Source organism: Acipenser ruthenus, chromosome 11 (assembly GCF_902713425.1).
Source record: "Acipenser ruthenus chromosome 11, fAciRut3.2 maternal haplotype, whole genome shotgun sequence".
NCBI classification, from domain to species: domain Eukaryota; kingdom Metazoa; phylum Chordata; class Actinopteri; order Acipenseriformes; family Acipenseridae; genus Acipenser; species Acipenser ruthenus.
Genome location: NC_081199.1, coordinates 13,892,224 through 13,914,755, shown reverse-complemented (window position 1 = coordinate 13,914,755; position 22,532 = coordinate 13,892,224). Strand labels below are relative to the sequence as shown.

The window sequence follows — 22,532 nt, the reverse complement described above, 5'->3', positions numbered from 1 at the left end:
CATGTTTCTAGAATAAACTATAGCGTCCAGAATACAGTGCTGCCTTCACTTGCTAGGAGACAGCTGTGCGAATTTGTATTTGAAAGTGTATATTCACTTATAAAGATCCAACGTATTTAGTTTTTAAGGGCATGTTTATTAATTTAAATTAGCAATACCGATGTTATTCAAACCGTTTCTAAATATACATGTGTAATACATATATTGTCATGTGTCTTATTATTTCAATGTGAGCAGTTTTTGTGGCGCACGGTTGGGTGCTGATGGTGCAGTTCTCCAGACCTGCTGCCAGCTGCCAGTATGAACCAAGAAATGAAACGTCGCATTTTGGAGTCGACAGGAAAAATGGATATTGAAGGACTGTGTGCAATCAGAACGGGGAGAACGCCTTGCGGTCCAGGGTTTGTCAGCAGTAGGGGATTTTACACCTGGGAGCTGAGGATGTTACAGCCATTCCTCTCTCGCTTGCTCCGCAGTGGTTCCATGGTGTAATGGTGAGCACTCTGGACTCTGAATCCAGCGATCCGAGTTCAAATCTCGGTGGGACCTGTATTTAACCATAAGTTTTGATCATGTGAACTACCAAATGTCATATGTCTGGACCACAAGTGTACAATCGGTCATATAAAATACAATGCAGATTCCGGTATCTGAGGTCGAAAATGGTTTAATAACAAGTAATGTGTATTTTCAAGTGTTTCTGTTTAATTTCAGAAATGCCCTGCGCTTAATTTTAGTCCGAGATTGTAGTAGAGAATGACAGTAGTAGCGCCAATAATGTCCCTGATACGTTTCATTGCACAGGTCTCTGGCACGCATTTCTTTGTGTGTTGCAGGACGCCGTGGCTAAGATGGTTACAGCGCCTCCCTAGTAAACGGTGTCTTTGGTTATATATTTTTTTTTTCAGCACCTCAACGTTGAGGCTGTGTTTTTGTCACATTTTGTGACTGTTGGGGAGCACCTCCAACACAGACAAATACTTTCCTGTAGTCGCAGGATAAACATTTTTGTCAAAAGAGAACGAGAAAAACTAATAATAATAATATCATAAAAATAAATAAATAAATGAAATAAAAAAAAAAACTGCGACGAGGATACGATTGTAACCGGTATATAGTGCACTAATAATCCTACACCAAAGCTCCTGATCCAGTGCCACGTTTTCACTGCAGCCACTAGAGATGAATGGTGACCGAGTCATTTTTTACTTCATTTCTTTCATTTTCTGTTATGCAGAGAGAAATAAACGTCGCCGTCTTTCAGCAGTTGATCTCGAGTGGTATACTTTAAAAAAAAAAAAAAAAAACATCTAGAAACACCAACACAACGCAGATATAGAATAGCCGGAGTGTGAGCGCAGGCAGGGAAACAGAGAAGCGGGTTTCAGCTCTTACTAGTCAAGGAGAGACACACACAGACGGGTTACACCATTCAAATCCACGCGTGCAGATGTCGTTTCAGCTCTTGCTGCATCAGATAGCTTCAGCCATTGTGAAGTATTCGAAAATGTTTGAAAGAAAATCATAATATCCAGAGATTCCCTGCAACGTAAAACCGACATAGGTGATTGGTTCCATGGTGTAATGGTTAGCACTCTGGACTTTAAATCCAGTGATCCGAGTTCAAATCTCGGCGGAACCTTCCGTTTATTTTCATTGTCTTACAAAAACAAATTGAAAATCAGGTTTTTATTTTAAGTGACCAATGTTGTAGACTCCCACTGCTAGCTTTAAAAGCATTAACTGGTGGGACTCGGTTTTACAACCTTCCAACGTACCCATCGGTGCTTGAGTAGATGTCCAATGCGCTATCGATTGCATCACAGAGCCTCTCGAGGGCATTAAGCAAACGTACCTACCAGCAAACTAAGCGCGGCATGGTCCGGAATAATCTGAAAGGGAGAACTACTTCTAGTTCTTGAACAATTAGAAATGGACCACAGCAATTCATTTAATTATGCGGCAGTTTATTATGATTCATTGTCTGTCACTGCTCAGGGCTTGGGGGCTGTTCCGTTTTCGATGCTTCAGCTTTGTTAGCAAAGGAATTCCTGGCCAGCCGTGCAGACCTCCACAGCAGCGTCCCTGGTGGTCTAGTGGTTAGGATTCGGCGCTCTCACCGCCGCGCCCCGGGTTCGATTCCCGGTCAGGGAAGTTACTTTATTGCCCATTAGTATTCCGATTAAAACCATTCTATTACTCTTCATTAATCAGATGTACATATGTCTATTTCTTGGCTGTGGCCCGACTGCATTCAATTAAAAGCACACCCTTGATATTATTACAGGGTCTGTGCACATTGATTCGCAACCCCTTTTGGCATTAACTTCTTTTCAGTCTGCAGAAAAGGATTTTACAATTGCTCCTTACAAGTGAGAGGACAGCTAGGGTTTAACCACCCCCATCTACACAATCACACAGTTAACACAATAAGTACCGACTAAAAAGAGACACAGAATTATTCTATGCAGCCACTCATTCAGTGCTCCAGTGCTGTGACGCGCAGCAAATCGGTAGGTGCGTTCAAGTGCCTGTAACTCAAAAACGGAAATCGGTAGGTGCGTTCAAGTGCCTGTAACTCAAAAACGGAAAGGGCTAGGCACGCAGTCTACATACCAAACGAAAGAGGAGGCTCCGCGATTTCCCCTGATATCTAACATGCCCAGGTGTCATGTTTCTAGAATAAACTATAGCGTCCAGAATACAGTGCTGCCTTCACTTGCTAGGAGACAGCTGTGCGAATTTGTATTTGAAAGTGTATATTCACTTATAAAGATCCAACGTATTTAGTTTTTAAGGGCATGTTTATTAATTTAAATTAGCAATACCGATGTTATTCAAACCGTTTCTAAATATACATGTGTAATACATATATTGTCATGTGTCTTATTATTTCAATGTGAGAAGTTTTTGTGGCGCACGGTTGGGTGCTGATGGTGCAGTTCTCCAGACCTGCTGCCAGCTGCCAGTATGAACCAAGAAATGAAACGTCGCATTTTGGAGTCGACAGGAAAAATGGATATTGAAGGACTGTGTGCAATCAGAACGGGGAGAACGCCTTGCGGTCCAGGGTTTGTCAGCAGTAGGGGATTTTACACCTGGGAGCTGAGGATGTTACAGCCATTCCTCTCTCGCTTGCTCCGCAGTGGTTCCATGGTGTAATGGTGAGCACTCTGGACTCTGAATCCAGCGATCCGAGTTCAAATCTCGGTGGGACCTGTATTTAACCATAAGTTTTGATCATGTGAACTACCAAATGTCATATGTCTGGACCACAAGGGTACAATCGGTCATATAAAATACAATGCAGATTCCGGTATCTGAGGTCGAAAATGGTTTAATAACAAGTAATGTGTATTTTCAAGTGTTTCTGTTTAATTTCAGAAATGCCCTGCGCTTAATTTTAGTCCGAGATTGTAGTAGAGAATGACAGTAGTAGCGCCAATAATGTCCCTGATACGTTTCATTGCACAGGTCTCTGGCACGCATTTCTTTGTGTGTTGCAGGACGCCGTGGCTAAGATGGTTACAGCGCCTCCCTAGTAAACGGTGTCTTTGGTTATATTTTTTTTTTTTCAGCACCTCAACGTTGAGGCTGTGTTTTTGTCACATTTTGTGACTGTTGGGGAGCACCTCCAACACAGACAAATACTTTCCTGTAGTCGCAGGATAAACATTTTTGTCAAAAGAGAACGAGAAAAACTAATAATAATAATATCATAAAAATAAATAAATAAATGAAATAAAAAAAAAAAACTGCGACGAGGATACGATTGTAACCGGTATATAGTGCACTAATAATCCTACACCAAAGCTCCTGATCCAGTGCCACGTTTTCACTGCAGCCACTAGAGATGAATGGTGACCGAGTCATTTTTTACTTCATTTCTTTCATTTTCTGTTATGCAGAGAGAAATAAACGTCGCCGTCTTTCAGCAGTTGATCTCGAGTGGTATACTTTAAAAAAAAAAAAAAAAAACATCTAGAAACACCAACACAACGCAGATATAGAATAGCCGGAGTGTGAGCGCAGGCAGGGAAACAGAGAAGCGGGTTTCAGCTCTTACTAGTCAAGGAGAGACACACACAGACGGGTTACACCATTCAAATCCACGCGTGCAGATGTCGTTTCAGCTCTTGCTGCATCAGATAGCTTCAGCCATTGTGAAGTATTCGAAAATGTTTGAAAGAAAATCATAATATCCAGAGATTCCCTGCAACGTAAAACCGACATAGGTGATTGGTTCCATGGTGTAATGGTTAGCACTCTGGACTTTGAATCCAGTGATCCGAGTTCAAATCTCGGTGGAACCTTCCGTTTATTTTCATTGTCTTACAAAAACAAATTGAAAATCAGGTTTTTATTTTAAGTGACCAATGTTGTAGACTCCCACTGCTAGCTTTAAAAGCATTAACTGGTGGGACTCGGTTTTACAACCTTCCAACGTACCCATCGGTGCTTGAGTAGATGTCCAATGCGCTATCGATTGCATCACAGAGCCTCTCGAGGGCATTAAGCAAACGTACCTACCAGCAAACTAAGCGCGGCATGGTCCGGAATAATCTGAAAGGGAGAACTACTTCTAGTTCTTGAACAATTAGAAATGGACCACAGCAATTCATTTAATTATGCGGCAGTTTATTATGATTCATTGTCTGTCACTGCTCAGGGCTTGGGGGCTGTTCCGTTTTCGATGCTTCAGCTTTGTTAGCAAAGGAATTCCTGGCCAGCCGTGCAGACCTCCACAGCAGCGTCCCTGGTGGTCTAGTGGTTAGGATTCGGCGCTCTCACCGCCGCGGCCCGGGTTCGATTCCCGGTCAGGGAAGTTACTTTATTGCCCATTAGTATTCCGATTAAAACCATTCTATTACTCTTCATTAATCAGATGTACATATGTCTATTTCTTGGCTGTGGCCCGACTGCATTCAATTAAAAGCACACCCTTGATATTATTACAGGGTCTGTGCACATTGATTCGCAACCCCTTTTGGCATTAACTTCTTTTCAGTCTGCAGAAAAGGATTTTACAATTGCTCCTTACAAGTGAGAGGACAGCTAGGGTTTAACCACCCCCATCTACACAATCACACAGTTAACACAATAAGTACCGACTAAAAAGAGACACAGAATTATTTTATGCAGCCACTCATTCAGTGCTCCAGTGCTGTGACGCGCAGCAAATCGGTAGGTGCGTTCAAGTGCCTGTAACTCAAAAACGGAAATCGGTAGGTGCGTTCAAGTGCCTGTAACTCAAAAACGGAAAGGGCTAGGCACGCAGTCTACATACCAAACGAAAGAGGAGGCTCCGCGATTTCCCCTGATATCTAACATGCCCAGGTGTCATGTTTCTAGAATAAACTATAGCGTCCAGAATACAGTGCTGCCTTCACTTGCTAGGAGACAGCTGTGCGAATTTGTATTTGAAAGTGTATATTCACTTATAAAGATCCAACGTATTTAGTTTTTAAGGGCATGTTTATTAATTTAAATTAGCAATACCGATGTTATTCAAACCGTTTCTAAATATACATGTGTAATACATATATTGTCATGTGTCTTATTATTTCAATGTGAGAAGTTTTTGTGGCGCACGGTTGGGTGCTGATGGTGCAGTTCTCCAGACCTGCTGCCAGCTGCCAGTATGAACCAAGAAATGAAACGTCGCATTTTGGATTCGACAGGAAAAATGGATATTGAAGGACTGTGTGCAATCAGAACGGGGAGAACGCCTTGCGGTCCAGGGTTTGTCAGCAGTAGGGGATTTTACACCTGGGAGCTGAGGATGTTACAGCCATTCCTCTCTCGCTTGCTCCGCAGTGGTTCCATGGTGTAATGGTGAGCACTCTGGACTCTGAATCCAGCGATCCGAGTTCAAATCTCGGTGGGACCTGTATTTAACCATAAGTTTTGATCATGTGAACTACCAAATGTCATATGTCTGGACCACAAGGGTACAATCGGTCATATAAAATACAATGCAGATTCCGGTATCTGAGGTCGAAAATGGTTTAATAACAAGTAATGTGTATTTTCAAGTGTTTCTGTTTAATTTCAGAAATGCCCTGCGCTTAATTTTAGTCCGAGATTGTAGTAGAGAATGACAGTAGTAGCGCCAATAATGTCCCTGATACGTTTCATTGCACAGGTCTCTGGCACGCATTTCTTTGTGTGTTGCAGGACGCCGTGGCTAAGATGGTTACAGCGCCTCCCTAGTAAACGGTGTCTTTGGTTATATTTTTTTTTTTCAGCACCTCAACGTTGAGGCTGTGTTTTTGTCACATTTTGTGACTGTTGGGGAGCACCTCCAACACAGACAAATACTTTCCTGTAGTCGCAGGATAAACATTTTTGTCAAAAGAGAACGAGAAAAACTAATAATAATAATATCATAAAAATAAATAAATAAATGAAATAAAAAAAAAAACTGCGACGAGGATACGATTGTAACCGGTATATAGTGCACTAATAATCCTACACCAAAGCTCCTGATCCAGTGCCACGTTTTCACTGCAGCCACTAGAGATGAATGGTGACCGAGTCATTTTTTACTTCATTTCTTTCATTTTCTGTTATGCAGAGAGAAATAAACGTCGCCGTCTTTCAGCAGTTGATCTCGAGTGGTATACTTTAAAAAAAAAAAAAAAAAACATCTAGAAACACCAACACAACGCAGATATAGAATAGCCGGAGTGTGAGCGCAGGCAGGGAAACAGAGAAGCGGGTTTCAGCTCTTACTAGTCAAGGAGAGACACACACAGACGGGTTACACCATTCAAATCCACGCGTGCAGATGTCGTTTCAGCTCTTGCTGCATCAGATAGCTTCAGCCATTGTGAAGTATTCGAAAATGTTTGAAAGAAAATCATAATATCCAGAGATTCCCTGCAACGTAAAACCGACATAGGTGATTGGTTCCATGGTGTAATGGTTAGCACTCTGGACTTTGAATCCAGTGATCCGAGTTCAAATCTCGGTGGAACCTTCCGTTTATTTTCATTGTCTTACAAAAACAAATTGAAAATCAGGTTTTTATTTTAAGTGACCAATGTTGTAGACTCCCACTGCTAGCTTTAAAAGCATTAACTGGTGGGACTCGGTTTTACAACCTTCCAACGTACCCATCGGTGCTTGAGTAGATGTCCAATGCGCTATCGATTGCATCACAGAGCCTCTCGAGGGCATTAAGCAAACGTACCTACCAGCAAACTAAGCGCGGCATGGTCCGGAATAATCTGAAAGGGAGAACTACTTCTAGTTCTTGAACAATTAGAAATGGACCACAGCAATTCATTTAATTATGCGGCAGTTTATTATGATTCATTGTCTGTCACTGCTCAGGGCTTGGGGGCTGTTCCGTTTTCGATGCTTCAGCTTTGTTAGCAAAGGAATTCCTGGCCAGCCGTGCAGACCTCCACAGCAGCGTCCCTGGTGGTCTAGTGGTTAGGATTCGGCGCTCTCACCGCCGCGGCCCGGGTTCGATTCCCGGTCAGGGAAGTTACTTTATTGCCCATTAGTATTCCGATTAAAACCATTCTATTACTCTTCATTAATCAGATGTACATATGTCTATTTCTTGGCTGTGGCCCGACTGCATTCAATTAAAAGCACACCCTTGATATTATTACAGGGTCTGTGCACATTGATTCGCAACCCCTTTTGGCATTAACTTCTTTTCAGTCTGCAGAAAAGGATTTTACAATTGCTCCTTACAAGTGAGAGGACAGCTAGGGTTTAACCACCCCCATCTACACAATCACACAGTTAACACAATAAGTACCGACTAAAAAGAGACACAGAATTATTTTATGCAGCCACTCATTCAGTGCTCCAGTGCTGTGACGCGCAGCAAATCGGTAGGTGCGTTCAAGTGCCTGTAACTCAAAAACGGAAATCGGTAGGTGCGTTCAAGTGCCTGTAACTCAAAAACGGAAAGGGCTAGGCACGCAGTCTACATACCAAACGAAAGAGGAGGCTCCGCGATTTCCCCTGATATCTAACATGCCCAGGTGTCATGTTTCTAGAATAAACTATAGCGTCCAGAATACAGTGCTGCCTTCACTTGCTAGGAGACAGCTGTGCGAATTTGTATTTGAAAGTGTATATTCACTTATAAAGATCCAACGTATTTAGTTTTTAAGGGCATGTTTATTAATTTAAATTAGCAATACCGATGTTATTCAAACCGTTTCTAAATATACATGTGTAATACATATATTGTCATGTGTCTTATTATTTCAATGTGAGAAGTTTTTGTGGCGCACGGTTGGGTGCTGATGGTGCAGTTCTCCAGACCTGCTGCCAGCTGCCAGTATGAACCAAGAAATGAAACGTCGCATTTTGGATTCGACAGGAAAAATGGATATTGAAGGACTGTGTGCAATCAGAACGGGGAGAACGCCTTGCGGTCCAGGGTTTGTCAGCAGTAGGGGATTTTACACCTGGGAGCTGAGGATGTTACAGCCATTCCTCTCTCGCTTGCTCCGCAGTGGTTCCATGGTGTAATGGTGAGCACTCTGGACTCTGAATCCAGCGATCCGAGTTCAAATCTCGGTGGGACCTGTATTTAACCATAAGTTTTGATCATGTGAACTACCAAATGTCATATGTCTGGACCACAAGGGTACAATCGGTCATATAAAATACAATGCAGATTCCGGTATCTGAGGTCGAAAATGGTTTAATAACAAGTAATGTGTATTTTCAAGTGTTTCTGTTTAATTTCAGAAATGCCCTGCGCTTAATTTTAGTCCGAGATTGTAGTAGAGAATGACAGTAGTAGCGCCAATAATGTCCCTGATACGTTTCATTGCACAGGTCTCTGGCACGCATTTCTTTGTGTGTTGCAGGACGCCGTGGCTAAGATGGTTACAGCGCCTCCCTAGTAAACGGTGTCTTTGGTTATATTTTTTTTTTTTCAGCACCTCAACGTTGAGGCTGTGTTTTTGTCACATTTTGTGACTGTTGGGGAGCACCTCCAACACAGACAAATACTTTCCTGTAGTCGCAGGATAAACATTTTTGTCAAAAGAGAACGAGAAAAACTAATAATAATAATATCATAAAAATAAATAAATAAATGAAATAAAAAAAAAAACTGCGACGAGGATACGATTGTAACCGGTATATAGTGCACTAATAATCCTACACCAAAGCTCCTGATCCAGTGCCACGTTTTCACTGCAGCCACTAGAGATGAATGGTGACCGAGTCATTTTTTACTTCATTTCTTTCATTTTCTGTTATGCAGAGAGAAATAAACGTCGCCGTCTTTCAGCAGTTGATCTCGAGTGGTATACTTTAAAAAAAAAAAAAAAAAACATCTAGAAACACCAACACAACGCAGATATAGAATAGCCGGAGTGTGAGCGCAGGCAGGGAAACAGAGAAGCGGGTTTCAGCTCTTACTAGTCAAGGAGAGACACACACAGACGGGTTACACCATTCAAATCCACGCGTGCAGATGTCGTTTCAGCTCTTGCTGCATCAGATAGCTTCAGCCATTGTGAAGTATTCGAAAATGTTTGAAAGAAAATCATAATATCCAGAGATTCCCTGCAACGTAAAACCGACATAGGTGATTGGTTCCATGGTGTAATGGTTAGCACTCTGGACTTTGAATCCAGTGATCCGAGTTCAAATCTCGGTGGAACCTTCCGTTTATTTTCATTGTCTTACAAAAACAAATTGAAAATCAGGTTTTTATTTTAAGTGACCAATGTTGTAGACTCCCACTGCTAGCTTTAAAAGCATTAACTGGTGGGACTCGGTTTTACAACCTTCCAACGTACCCATCGGTGCTTGAGTAGATGTCCAATGCGCTATCGATTGCATCACAGAGCCTCTCGAGGGCATTAAGCAAACGTACCTACCAGCAAACTAAGCGCGGCATGGTCCGGAATAATCTGAAAGGGAGAACTACTTCTAGTTCTTGAACAATTAGAAATGGACCACAGCAATTCATTTAATTATGCGGCAGTTTATTATGATTCATTGTCTGTCACTGCTCAGGGCTTGGGGGCTGTTCCGTTTTCGATGCTTCAGCTTTGTTAGCAAAGGAATTCCTGGCCAGCCGTGCAGACCTCCACAGCAGCGTCCCTGGTGGTCTAGTGGTTAGGATTCGGCGCTCTCACCGCCGCGCCCCGGGTTCGATTCCCGGTCAGGGAAGTTACTTTATTGCCCATTAGTATTCCGATTAAAACCATTCTATTACTCTTCATTAATCAGATGTACATATGTCTATTTCTTGGCTGTGGCCCGACTGCATTCAATTAAAAGCACACCCTTGATATTATTACAGGGTCTGTGCACATTGATTCGCAACCCCTTTTGGCATTAACTTCTTTTCAGTCTGCAGAAAAGGATTTTACAATTGCTCCTTACAAGTGAGAGGACAGCTAGGGTTTAACCACCCCCATCTACACAATCACACAGTTAACACAATAAGTACCGACTAAAAAGAGACACAGAATTATTCTATGCAGCCACTCATTCAGTGCTCCAGTGCTGTGACGCGCAGCAAATCGGTAGGTGCGTTCAAGTGCCTGTAACTCAAAAACGGAAATCGGTAGGTGCGTTCAAGTGCCTGTAACTCAAAAACGGAAAGGGCTAGGCACGCAGTCTACATACCAAACGAAAGAGGAGGCTCCGCGATTTCCCCTGATATCTAACATGCCCAGGTGTCATGTTTCTAGAATAAACTATAGCGTCCAGAATACAGTGCTGCCTTCACTTGCTAGGAGACAGCTGTGCGAATTTGTATTTGAAAGTGTATATTCACTTATAAAGATCCAACGTATTTAGTTTTTAAGGGCATGTTTATTAATTTAAATTAGCAATACCGATGTTATTCAAACCGTTTCTAAATATACATGTGTAATACATATATTGTCATGTGTCTTATTATTTCAATGTGAGCAGTTTTTGTGGCGCACGGTTGGGTGCTGATGGTGCAGTTCTCCAGACCTGCTGCCAGCTGCCAGTATGAACCAAGAAATGAAACGTCGCATTTTGGATTCGACAGGAAAAATGGATATTGAAGGACTGTGTGCAATCAGAACGGGGAGAACGTCTTGCGGTCCAGGGTTTGTCAGCAGTAGGGGATTTTACACCTGGGAGCTGAGGATGTTACAGCCATTCCTCTCTCGCTTGCTCCGCAGTGGTTCCATGGTGTAATGGTGAGCACTCTGGACTCTGAATCCAGCGATCCGAGTTCAAATCTCGGTGGGACCTGTATTTAACCATAAGTTTTGATCATGTGAACTACCAAATGTCATATGTCTGGACCACAAGGGTACAATCGGTCATATAAAATACAATGCAGATTCCGGTATCTGAGGTCGAAAATGGTTTAATAACAAGTAATGTGTATTTTCAAGTGTTTCTGTTTAATTTCAGAAATGCCCTGCGCTTAATTTTAGTCCGAGATTGTAGTAGAGAATGACAGTAGTAGCGCCAATAATGTCCCTGATACGTTTCATTGCACAGGTCTCTGGCACGCATTTCTTTGTGTGTTGCAGGACGCCGTGGCTAAGATGGTTACAGCGCCTCCCTAGTAAACGGTGTCTTTGGTTATATTTTTTTTTTCAGCACCTCAACGTTGAGGCTGTGTTTTTGTCACATTTTGTGACTGTTGGGGAGCACCTCCAACACAGACAAATACTTTCCTGTAGTCGCAGGATAAACATTTTTGTCAAAAGAGAACGAGAAAAACTAATAATAATAATATCATAAAAATAAATAAATAAATGAAATAAAAAAAAAACTGCGACGAGGATACGATTGTAACCGGTATATAGTGCACTAATAATCCTACACCAAAGCTCCTGATCCAGTGCCACGTTTTCACTGCAGCCACTAGAGATGAATGGTGACCGAGTCATTTTTTACTTCATTTCTTTCATTTTCTGTTATGCAGAGAGAAATAAACGTCGCCGTCTTTCAGCAGTTGATCTCGAGTGGTATACTTTAAAAAAAAAAAAAAAAAACATGTAGAAACACCAACACAACGCAGATATAGAATAGCCGGAGTGTGAGCGCAGGCAGGGAAACAGAGAAGCGGGTTTCAGCTCTTACTAGTCAAGGAGAGACACACACAGACGGGTTACACCATTCAAATCCACGCGTGCAGATGTCGTTTCAGCTCTTGCTGCATCAGATAGCTTCAGCCATTGTGAAGTATTCGAAAATGTTTGAAAGAAAATCATAATATCCAGAGATTCCCTGCAACGTAAAACCGACATAGGTGATTGGTTCCATGGTGTAATGGTTAGCACTCTGGACTTTGAATCCAGTGATCCGAGTTCAAATCTCGGTGGAACCTTCCGTTTATTTTCATTGTCTTACAAAAACAAATTGAAAATCAGGTTTTTATTTTAAGTGACCAATGTTGTAGACTCCCACTGCTAGCTTTAAAAGCATTAACTGGTGGGACTCGGTTTTACAACCTTCCAACGTACCCATCGGTGCTTGAGTAGATGTCCAATGCGCTATCGATTGCATCACAGAGCCTCTCGAGGGCATTAAGCAAACGTACCTACCAGCAAACTAAGCGCGGCATGGTCCGGAATAATCTGAAAGGGAGAACTACTTCTAGTTCTTGAACAATTAGAAATGGACCACAGCAGTTCATTTAATTATGCGGCAGTTTATTATGATTCATTGTCTGTCACTGCTCAGGGCTTGGGGGCTGTTCCGTTTTCGATGCTTCAGCTTTGTTAGCAAAGGAATTCCTGGCCAGCCGTGCAGACCTCCACAGCAGCGTCCCTGGTGGTCTAGTGGTTAGGATTCGGCGCTCTCACCGCCGCGGCCCGGGTTCGATTCCCGGTCAGGGAAGTTACTTTATTGCCCATTAGTATTCCGATTAAAACCATTCTATTACTCTTCATTAATCAGATGTACATATGTCTATTTCTTGGCTGTGGCCCGACTGCATTCAATTAAAAGCACACCCTTGATATTATTACAGGGTCTGTGCACATTGATTCGCAACCCCTTTTGGCATTAACTTCTTTTCAGTCTGCAGAAAAGGATTTTACAATTGCTCCTTACAAGTGAGAGGACAGCTAGGGTTTAACCACCCCCATCTACACAATCACACAGTTAACACAATAAGTACCGACTAAAAAGAGACACAGAATTATTCTATGCAGCCACTCATTCAGTGCTCCAGTGCTGTGACGCGCAGCAAATCGGAATGTGCGTTCAAGTGCCTGTAACTCAAAAACGGAAATCGGTAGGTGCGTTCATGTGCCTGTAACTCAAAAACGGAAAGGGCTAGGCACGCAGTCTACATACCAAACGAAAGAGGAGGCTCCGCGATTTCCCCTGATATCTAACATGCCCAGGTGTCATGTTTCTAGAATAAACTATAGCGTCCAGAATACAGTGCTGCCTTCACTTGCTAGGAGACAGCTGTGCGAATTTGTATTTGAAAGTGTATATTCACTTATAAAGATCCAACGTATTTAGTTTTTAAGGGCATGTTTATTAATTTAAATTAGCAATACCGATGTTATTCAAACCGTTTCTAAATATACATGTGTAATACATATATTGTCATGTGTCTTATTATTTCAATGTGAGCAGTTTTTGTGGCGCACGATTGGGTGCTGATAGTGCAGTTCTCCAGACCTGCTGCCAGCTGCCAGTATGAACCAAGAAATGAAACGTCGCATTTTGGATTCGACAGGAAAAATGGATATTGAAGGACTGTGTGCAATCAGAACGGGGAGAACGCCTTGTGGTCCAGGGTTTGTCAGCAGTAGGGGATTTTACACCTGGGAGCTGAGGATGTTACAGCCATTCCTCTCTCGCTTGCTCCGCAGTGGTTCCATGGTGTAATGGTGAGCACTCTGGACTCTGAATCCAGCGATCCGAGTTCAAATCTCGGTGGGACCTGTATTTAACCATAAGTTTTGATCATGTGAACTACCAAATGTCATATGTCTGGACCACAAGTGTACAATCGGTCATATAAAATACAATGCAGATTCCGGTATCTGAGGTCGAAAATGGTTTAATAACAAGTAATGTGTATTTTCAAGTGTTTCTGTTTAATTTCAGAAATGCCCTGCGCTTAATTTTAGTCCGAGATTGTAGTAGAGAATGACAGTAGTAGCGCCAATAATGTCCCTGATACGTTTCATTGCATAGGTCTCTGGCACGCATTTCTTTGTGTGTTGCAGGACGCCGTGGCTAAGATGGTTACAGCGCCTCCCTAGTAAACGGTGTCTTTGGTTATATTTTTTTTTTTTCAGCACCTCAACGTTGAGGCTGTGTTTTTGTCACATTTTGTGACTGTTGGGGAGCACCTCCAACACAGACAAATACTTTCCTGTAGTCGCAGGATAAACATTTTTGTCAAAAGAGAACGAGAAAAACTAATAATAATAATATCATAAAAATAAATAAATAAATGAAATAAAAAAAAACTGCGACGAGGATACGATTGTAACCGGTATATAGTGCACTAATAATCCTACACCAAAGCTCCTGATCCAGTGCCACGTTTTCACTGCAGCCACTAGAGATGAATGGTGACCGAGTCATTTTTTACTTCATTTCTTTCATTTTCTGTTATGCAGAGAGAAATAAACGTCGCCGTCTTTCAGCAGTTGATCTCGAGTGGTATACTTTAAAAAAAAAAAAAAAAAACATCTAGAAACACCAACACAACGCAGATATAGAATAGCCGGAGTGTGAGCGCAGGCAGGGAAACAGAGAAGCGGGTTTCAGCTCTTACTAGTCAAGGAGAGACACACACAGACGGGTTACACCATTCAAATCCACGCGTGCAGATGTCGTTTCAGCTCTTGCTGCATCAGATAGCTTCAGCCATTGTGAAGTATTCGAAAATGTTTGAAAGAAAATCATAATATCCAGAGATTCCCTGCAACGTAAAACCGACCTAGGTGATTGGTTCCATGGTGTAATGGTTAGCACTCTGGACTTTGAATCCAGTGATCCGAGTTCAAATCTCGGTGGAACCTTCCGTTTATTTTCATTGTCTTACAAAAACAAATTGAAAATCAGGTTTTTATTTTAAGTGACCAATGTTGTAGACTCCCACTGCTAGCTTTAAAAGCATTAACTGGTGGGACTCGGTTTTACAACCTTCCAACGTACCCATCGGTGCTTGAGTAGATGTCCAATGCGCTATCGATTGCATCACAGAGCCTCTCGAGGGCATTAAGCAAACGTACCTACCAGCAAACTAAGCGCGGCATGGTCCGGAATAATCTGAAAGGGAGAACTACTTCTAGTTCTTGAACAATTAGAAATGGACCACAGCAATTCATTTAATTATGCGGCAGTTTATTATGATTCATTGTCTGTCACTGCTCAGGGCTTGGGGGCTGTTCCGTTTTCGATGCTTCAGCTTTGTTAGCAAAGGAATTCCTGGCCAGCCGTGCAGACCTCCACAGCAGCGTCCCTGGTGGTCTAGTGGTTAGGATTCGGCGCTCTCACCGCCGCGCCCCGGGTTCGATTCCCGGTCAGGGAAGTTACTTTATTGCCCATTAGTATTCCGATTAAAACCATTCTATTACTCTTCATTAATCAGATGTACATATGTCTATTTCTTGGCTGTGGCCCGACTGCATTCAATTAAAAGCACACCCTTGATATTATTACAGGGTCTGTGCACATTGATTCGCAACCCCTTTTGGCATTAACTTCTTTTCAGTCTGCAGAAAAGGATTTTACAATTGCTCCTTACAAGTGAGAGGACAGCTAGGGTTTAACCACCCCCATCTACACAATCACACAGTTAACACAATAAGTACCGACTAAAAAGAGACACAGAATTATTCTATGCAGCCACTCATTCAGTGCTCCAGTGCTGTGACGCGCAGCAAATCGGTAGGTGCGTTCAAGTGCCTGTAACTCAAAAACGGAAATCGGTAGGTGCGTTCAAGTGCCTGTAACTCAAAAACGGAAAGGGCTAGGCACGCAGTCTACATACCAAACGAAAGAGGAGGCTCCGCGATTTCCCCTGATATCTAACATGCCCAGGTGTCATGTTTCTAGAATAAACTATAGCGTCCAGAATACAGTGCTGCTTTCACTTGCTAGGAGACAGCTGTGCGAATTTGTATTTGAAAGTGTATATTCACTTATAAAGATCCAACGTATTTAGTTTTTAAGGGCATGTTTATTAATTTAAATTAGCAATACCGATGTTATTCAAACCGTTTCTAAATATACATGTGTAATACATATATTGTCATGTGTCTTATTATTTCAATGTGAGCAGTTTTTGTGGCGCACGGTTGGGTGCTGATGGTGCAGTTCTCCAGACCTGCTGCCAGCTGCCAGTATGAACCAAGAAATGAAACGTCGCATTTTGGATTCGACAGGAAAAATGGATATTGAAGGACTGTGTGCAATCAGAACGGGGAGAACGCCTTGCGGTCCAGGGTTTGTCAGCTGTAGGGGATTTTACACCTGGGAGCTGAGGATGTTACAGCCATTCCTCTCTCGCTTGCTCCGCAGTGGTTCCATGGTGTAATGGTGAGCACTCTGGACTCTGAATCCAGCGATCCGAGTTCAAATCTCGGTGGGACCTGTATTTAACCATAAGTTTTGATCATGTGAACTACCAAATGTCATATGTCTGGACCACAAGGGTACAATCGGTCATATAAAATACAATGCAGATTCCGGTATCTGAGGTCGAAAATGGTTTAATAACAAGTAATGTGTATTTTCAAGTGTTTCTGTTTAATTTCAGAAATGCCCTGCGCTTAATTTTAGTCCGAGATTGTAGTAGAGAATGACAGTAGTAGCGCCAATAATGTCCCTGATACGTTTCATTGCACAGGTCTCTGGCACGCATTTCTTTGTGTGTTGCAGGACGCCGTGGCTAAGATGGTTACAGCGCCTCCCTAGTAAACGGTGTCTTTGGTTATATATTTTTTTTTTCAGCACCTCAACGTTGATGCTGTGTTTTTGTCACATTTTGTGACTGTTGGGGAGCACCTCCAACACAGACAAATACTTTCCTGTAGTCGCAGGATAAACATTTTTGTCAAAAGAGAACGAGAAAAACTAATAATAATAATATCATAAAAATAAATAAATAAATGAAATAAAAAAAAAAAACTGCGACGAGGATACGATTGTAACCGGTATATAGTGCACTAATAATCCTACACCAAAGCTCCTGATCCAGTGCCACGTTTTCACTGCAGCCACTAGAGATGAATGGTGACCGAGTCATTTTTTACTTCATTTCTTTCATTTTCTGTTATGCAGAGAGAAATAAACGTCGCCGTCTTTCAGCAGTTGATCTCGAGTGGTATACTTTAAAAAAAAAAAAAAAAACATCTAGAAACACCAACACAACGCAGATATAGAATAGCCGGAGTGTGAGCGCAGGCAGGGAAACAGAGAAGCGGGTTTCAGCTCTTACTAGTCAAGGAGAGACACACACAGACGGGTTACACCATTCAAATCCACGCGTGCAGATGTCGTTTCAGCTCTTGCTGCATCAGATAGCTTCAGCCATTGTGAAGTATTCGAAAATGTTTGAAAGAAAATCATAATATCCAGAGATTCCCTGCAACGTAAAACCGACATAGGTGATTGGTTCCATGGTGTAATGGTTAGCACTCTGGACTTTGAATCCAGTGATCCGAGTTCAAATCTCGGTGGAACCTTCCGTTTATTTTCATTGTCTTACAAAAACAAATTGAAAATCAGGTTTTTATTTTAAGTGACCAATGTTGTAGACTCCCACTGCTAGCTTTAAAAGCATTAACTGGTGGGACTCGGTTTTACAACCTTCCAACGTACCCATCGGTGCTTGAGTAGATGTCCAATGCGCTATCGATTGCATCACAGAGCCTCTCGAGGGCATTAAGCAAACGTACCTACCAGCAAACTAAGCGCGGCATGGTCCGGAATAATCTGAAAGGGAGAACTACTTCTAGTTCTTGAACAATTAGAAATGGACCACAGCAATTCATTTAATTATGCGGCAGTTTATTATGATTCATTGTCTGTCACTGCTCAGGGCTTGGGGGCTGTTCCGTTTTCGATGCTTCAGCTTTGTTAGCAAAGGAATTCCTGGCCAGCCGTGCAGACCTCCACAGCAGCGTCCCTGGTGGTCTAGTGGTTAGGATTCGGCGCTCTCACCGCCGCGGCCCGGGTTCGATTCCCGGTCAGGGAAGTTACTTTATTGCCCATTAGTATTCCGATTAAAACCATTCTATTACTCTTCATTAATCAGATGTACATATGTCTATTTCTTGGCTGTGGCCCGACTGCATTCAATTAAAAGCACACCCTTGATATTATTACAGGGTCTGTGCACATTGATTCGCAACCCCTTTTGGCATTAACTTCTTTTCAGTCTGCAGAAAAGGATTTTACAATTGCTCCTTACAAGTGAGAGGACAGCTAGGGTTTAACCACCCCCATCTACACAATCACACAGTTAACACAATAAGTACCGACTAAAAAGAGACACAGAATTATTCTATGCAGCCACTCATTCAGTGCTCCAGTGCTGTGACGCGCAGCAAATCGGTAGGTGCGTTCAAGTGCCTGTAACTCAAAAACGGAAATCGGTAGGTGCGTTCAAGTGCCTGTAACTCAAAAACGGAAAGGGCTAGGCACGCAGTCTACATACCAAACGAAAGAGGAGGCTCCGCGATTTCCCCTGATATCTAACATGCCCAGGTGTCATGTTTCTAGAATAAACTATAGCGTCCAGAATACAGTGCTGCCTTCACTTGCTAGGAGACAGCTGTGCGAATTTGTATTTGAAAGTGTATATTCACTTATAAAGATCCAACGTATTTAGTTTTTAAGGGCATGTTTATTAATTTAAATTAGCAATACCGATGTTATTCAAACCGTTTCTAAATATACATGTGTAATACATATATTGTCATGTGTCTTATTATTTCAATGTGAGCAGTTTTTGTGGCGCACGGTTGGGTGCTGATGGTGCAGTTCTCCAGACCTGCTGCCAGCTGCCAGTATGAACCAAGAAATGAAACGTCGCATTTTGGATTCGACAGGAAAAATGGATATTGAAGGACTGTGTGCAATCAGAACGGGGAGAACGCCTTGCGGTCCAGGGTTTGTCAGCTGTAGGGGATTTTACACCTGGGAGCTGAGGATGTTACAGCCATTCCTCTCTCGCTTGCTCCGCAGTGGTTCCATGGTGTAATGGTGAGCACTCTGGACTCTGAATCCAGCGATCCGAGTTCAAATCTCGGTGGGACCTGTATTTAACCATAAGTTTTGATCATGTGAACTACCAAATGTCATATGTCTGGACCACAAGGGTACAATCGGTCATATAAAATACAATGCAGATTCCGGTATCTGAGGTCGAAAATGGTTTAATAACAAGTAATGTGTATTTTCAAGTGTTTCTGTTTAATTTCAGAAATGCCCTGCGCTTAATTTTAGTCCGAGATTGTAGTAGAGAATGACAGTAGTAGCGCCAATAATGTCCCTGATACGTTTCATTGCACAGGTCTCTGGCACGCATTTCTTTGTGTGTTGCAGGACGCCGTGGCTAAGATGGTTACAGCGCCTCCCTAGTAAACGGTGTCTTTGGTTATATATTTTTTTTTTCAGCACCTCAACGTTGATGCTGTGTTTTTGTCACATTTTGTGACTGTTGGGGAGCACCTCCAACACAGACAAATACTTTCCTGTAGTCGCAGGATAAACATTTTTGTCAAAAGAGAACGAGAAAAACTAATAATAATAATATCATAAAAATAAATAAATAAATGAAATAAAAAAAAAAAACTGCGACGAGGATACGATTGTAACCGGTATATAGTGCACTAATAATCCTACACCAAAGCTCCTGATCCAGTGCCACGTTTTCACTGCAGCCACTAGAGATGAATGGTGACCGAGTCATTTTTTACTTCATTTCTTTCATTTTCTGTTATGCAGAGAGAAATAAACGTCGCCGTCTTTCAGCAGTTGATCTCGAGTGGTATACTTTAAAAAAAAAAAAAAAAACATCTAGAAACACCAACACAACGCAGATATAGAATAGCCGGAGTGTGAGCGCAGGCAGGGAAACAGAGAAGCGGGTTTCAGCTCTTACTAGTCAAGGAGAGACACACACAGACGGGTTACACCATTCAAATCCACGCGTGCAGATGTCGTTTCAGCTCTTGCTGCATCAGATAGCTTCAGCCATTGTGAAGTATTCGAAAATGTTTGAAAGAAAATCATAATATCCAGAGATTCCCTGCAACGTAAAACCGACATAGGTGATTGGTTCCATGGTGTAATGGTTAGCACTCTGGACTTTAAATCCAGTGATCCGAGTTCAAATCTCGGTGGAACCTTCCGTTTATTTTCATTGTCTTACAAAAACAAATTGAAAATCAGGTTTTTATTTTAAGTGACCAATGTTGTAGACTCCCACTGCTAGCTTTAAAAGCATTAACTGGTGGGACTCGGTTTTACAACCTTCCAACGTACCCATCGGTGCTTGAGTAGATGTCCAATGCGCTATCGATTGCATCACAGAGCCTCTCGAGGGCATTAAGCAAACGTACCTACCAGCAAACTAAGCGCGGCATGGTCCGGAATAATCTGAAAGGGAGAACTACTTCTAGTTCTTGAACAATTAGAAATGGACCACAGCAATTCATTTAATTATGCGGCAGTTTATTATGATTCATTGTCTGTCACTGCTCAGGGCTTGGGGGCTGTTCCGTTTTCGATGCTTCAGCTTTGTTAGCAAAGGAATTCCTGGCCAGCCGTGCAGACCTCCACAGCAGCGTCCCTGGTGGTCTAGTGGTTAGGATTCGGCGCTCTCACCGCCGCGGCCCGGGTTCGATTCCCGGTCAGGGAAGTTACTTTATTGCCCATTAGTATTCCGATTAAAACCATTCTATTACTCTTCATTAATCAGATGTACATATGTCTATTTCTTGGCTGTGGCCCGACTGCATTCAATTAAAAGCACACCCTTGATATTATTACAGGGTCTGTGCACATTGATTCGCAACCCCTTTTGGCATTAACTTCTTTTCAGTCTGCAGAAAAGGATTTTACAATTGCTCCTTACAAGTGAGAGGACAGCTAGGGTTTAACCACCCCCCTCTACACAATCACACAGTTAACACAATAAGTACCGACTAAAAAGAGACACAGAATTATTCTATGCAGCCACTCATTCAGTGCTCCAGTGCTGTGACGCGCAGCAAATCGGTAGGTGCGTTCAAGTGCCTGTAACTCAAAAACGGAAATCGGTAGGTGCGTTCAAGTGCCTGTAACTCAAAAACGGAAAGGGCTAGGCACGCAGTCTACATACCAAACGAAAGAGGAGGCTCCGCGATTTCCCCTGATATCTAACATGCCCAGGTGTCATGTTTCTAGAATAAACTATAGCGTCCAGAATACAGTGCTGCCTTCACTTGCTAGGAGACAGCTGTGCGAATTTGTATTTGAAAGTGTATATTCACTTATAAAGATCCAACGTATTTAGTTTTTAAGGGCATGTTTATTAATTTAAATTAGCAATACCGATGTTATTCAAACCGTTTCTAAATATACATGTGTAATACATATATTGTCATGTGTCTTATTATTTCAATGTGAGCAGTTTTTGTGGCGCACGGTTGGGTGCTGATGGTGCAGTTCTCCAGACCTGCTGCCAGCTGCCAGTATGAACCAAGAAATGAAACGTCGCATTTTGGATTCGACAGGAAAAATGGATATTGAAGGACTGTGTGCAATCAGAACGGGGAGAACGCCTTGCGGTCCAGGGTTTGTCAGCAGTAGGGGATTTTACACCTGGGAGCTGAGGATGTTACAGCCATTCCTCTCTCGCTTGCTCCGCAGTGGTTCCATGGTGTAATGGTGAGCACTCTGGACTCTGAATCCAGCGATCCGAGTTCAAATCTCGGTGGGACCTGTATTTAACCATAAGTTTTGATCATGTGAACTACCAAATGTCATATGTCTGGACCACAAGGGTACAATCGGTCATATAAAATACAATGCAGATTCCGGTATCTGAGGTCGAAAATGGTTTAATAACAAGTAATGTGTATTTTCAAGTGTTTCTGTTTAATTTCAGAAATGCCCTGCGCTTAATTTTAGTCCGAGATTGTAGTAGAGAATGACAGTAGTAGCGCCAATAATGTCCCTGATACGTTTCATTGCACAGGTCTCTGGCACGCATTTCTTTGTGTGTTGCAGGACGCCGTGGCTAAGATGGTTACAGCGCCTCCCTAGTAAACGGTGTCTTTGGTTATATATTTTTTTTTTCAGCACCTCAACGTTGATGCTGTGTTTTTGTCACATTTTGTGACTGTTGGGGAGCACCTCCAACACAGACAAATACTTTCCTGTAGTCGCAGGATAAACATTTTTGTCAAAAGAGAACGAGAAAAACTAATAATAATAATATCATAAAAATAAATAAATAAATGAAATAAAAAAAAAACTGCGACGAGGATACGATTGTAACCGGTATATAGTGCACTAATAATCCTACACCAAAGCTCCTGATCCAGTGCCACGTTTTCACTGCAGCCACT

General features: G+C 42.3%; 23 non-coding genes across 23 annotated transcripts; all 23 read left to right on the top strand.

The window, feature by feature from the left end:
- The first annotated feature begins 477 nt into the window (after positions 1–477).
- trnaq-cug (transfer RNA glutamine (anticodon CUG)) lies at positions 478–549 on the top strand. Its single transcript has one exon. It is a non-coding gene; the product is annotated as a tRNA-Gln (tRNA).
- Positions 550–2,082: 1,533 nt separating this feature from the next.
- trnae-cuc (transfer RNA glutamic acid (anticodon CUC)) lies at positions 2,083–2,154 on the top strand. Its single transcript has one exon. It is a non-coding gene; the product is annotated as a tRNA-Glu (tRNA).
- A 993-nt stretch (positions 2,155–3,147) lies between these two features.
- On the top strand, positions 3,148–3,219 carry trnaq-cug (transfer RNA glutamine (anticodon CUG)). The gene has a single exon. It is a non-coding gene; the product is annotated as a tRNA-Gln (tRNA).
- Positions 3,220–4,241: 1,022 nt separating this feature from the next.
- On the top strand, positions 4,242–4,313 carry trnaq-uug (transfer RNA glutamine (anticodon UUG)). The gene has a single exon. It is a non-coding gene; the product is annotated as a tRNA-Gln (tRNA).
- A 440-nt stretch (positions 4,314–4,753) lies between these two features.
- Positions 4,754–4,825, top strand: trnae-cuc (transfer RNA glutamic acid (anticodon CUC)). Its single transcript has one exon. It is a non-coding gene; the product is annotated as a tRNA-Glu (tRNA).
- A 993-nt stretch (positions 4,826–5,818) lies between these two features.
- On the top strand, positions 5,819–5,890 carry trnaq-cug (transfer RNA glutamine (anticodon CUG)). Its single transcript has one exon. It is a non-coding gene; the product is annotated as a tRNA-Gln (tRNA).
- Positions 5,891–6,910: 1,020 nt separating this feature from the next.
- trnaq-uug (transfer RNA glutamine (anticodon UUG)) lies at positions 6,911–6,982 on the top strand. The gene has a single exon. It is a non-coding gene; the product is annotated as a tRNA-Gln (tRNA).
- A 440-nt stretch (positions 6,983–7,422) lies between these two features.
- On the top strand, positions 7,423–7,494 carry trnae-cuc (transfer RNA glutamic acid (anticodon CUC)). Its single transcript has one exon. It is a non-coding gene; the product is annotated as a tRNA-Glu (tRNA).
- Positions 7,495–8,487: 993 nt separating this feature from the next.
- On the top strand, positions 8,488–8,559 carry trnaq-cug (transfer RNA glutamine (anticodon CUG)). Its single transcript has one exon. It is a non-coding gene; the product is annotated as a tRNA-Gln (tRNA).
- A 1,021-nt stretch (positions 8,560–9,580) lies between these two features.
- Positions 9,581–9,652, top strand: trnaq-uug (transfer RNA glutamine (anticodon UUG)). Its single transcript has one exon. It is a non-coding gene; the product is annotated as a tRNA-Gln (tRNA).
- A 440-nt stretch (positions 9,653–10,092) lies between these two features.
- trnae-cuc (transfer RNA glutamic acid (anticodon CUC)) lies at positions 10,093–10,164 on the top strand. Its single transcript has one exon. It is a non-coding gene; the product is annotated as a tRNA-Glu (tRNA).
- Positions 10,165–11,157: 993 nt separating this feature from the next.
- On the top strand, positions 11,158–11,229 carry trnaq-cug (transfer RNA glutamine (anticodon CUG)). Its single transcript has one exon. It is a non-coding gene; the product is annotated as a tRNA-Gln (tRNA).
- A 1,018-nt stretch (positions 11,230–12,247) lies between these two features.
- On the top strand, positions 12,248–12,319 carry trnaq-uug (transfer RNA glutamine (anticodon UUG)). The gene has a single exon. It is a non-coding gene; the product is annotated as a tRNA-Gln (tRNA).
- Positions 12,320–12,759: 440 nt separating this feature from the next.
- On the top strand, positions 12,760–12,831 carry trnae-cuc (transfer RNA glutamic acid (anticodon CUC)). Its single transcript has one exon. It is a non-coding gene; the product is annotated as a tRNA-Glu (tRNA).
- Positions 12,832–13,824: 993 nt separating this feature from the next.
- Positions 13,825–13,896, top strand: trnaq-cug (transfer RNA glutamine (anticodon CUG)). The gene has a single exon. It is a non-coding gene; the product is annotated as a tRNA-Gln (tRNA).
- A 1,019-nt stretch (positions 13,897–14,915) lies between these two features.
- On the top strand, positions 14,916–14,987 carry trnaq-uug (transfer RNA glutamine (anticodon UUG)). The gene has a single exon. It is a non-coding gene; the product is annotated as a tRNA-Gln (tRNA).
- Positions 14,988–15,427: 440 nt separating this feature from the next.
- On the top strand, positions 15,428–15,499 carry trnae-cuc (transfer RNA glutamic acid (anticodon CUC)). The gene has a single exon. It is a non-coding gene; the product is annotated as a tRNA-Glu (tRNA).
- A 993-nt stretch (positions 15,500–16,492) lies between these two features.
- On the top strand, positions 16,493–16,564 carry trnaq-cug (transfer RNA glutamine (anticodon CUG)). The gene has a single exon. It is a non-coding gene; the product is annotated as a tRNA-Gln (tRNA).
- A 1,021-nt stretch (positions 16,565–17,585) lies between these two features.
- trnaq-uug (transfer RNA glutamine (anticodon UUG)) lies at positions 17,586–17,657 on the top strand. The gene has a single exon. It is a non-coding gene; the product is annotated as a tRNA-Gln (tRNA).
- A 440-nt stretch (positions 17,658–18,097) lies between these two features.
- trnae-cuc (transfer RNA glutamic acid (anticodon CUC)) lies at positions 18,098–18,169 on the top strand. Its single transcript has one exon. It is a non-coding gene; the product is annotated as a tRNA-Glu (tRNA).
- Positions 18,170–19,162: 993 nt separating this feature from the next.
- Positions 19,163–19,234, top strand: trnaq-cug (transfer RNA glutamine (anticodon CUG)). Its single transcript has one exon. It is a non-coding gene; the product is annotated as a tRNA-Gln (tRNA).
- A 1,533-nt stretch (positions 19,235–20,767) lies between these two features.
- trnae-cuc (transfer RNA glutamic acid (anticodon CUC)) lies at positions 20,768–20,839 on the top strand. Its single transcript has one exon. It is a non-coding gene; the product is annotated as a tRNA-Glu (tRNA).
- A 993-nt stretch (positions 20,840–21,832) lies between these two features.
- trnaq-cug (transfer RNA glutamine (anticodon CUG)) lies at positions 21,833–21,904 on the top strand. The gene has a single exon. It is a non-coding gene; the product is annotated as a tRNA-Gln (tRNA).
- Positions 21,905–22,532: the final 628 nt, after the last annotated feature.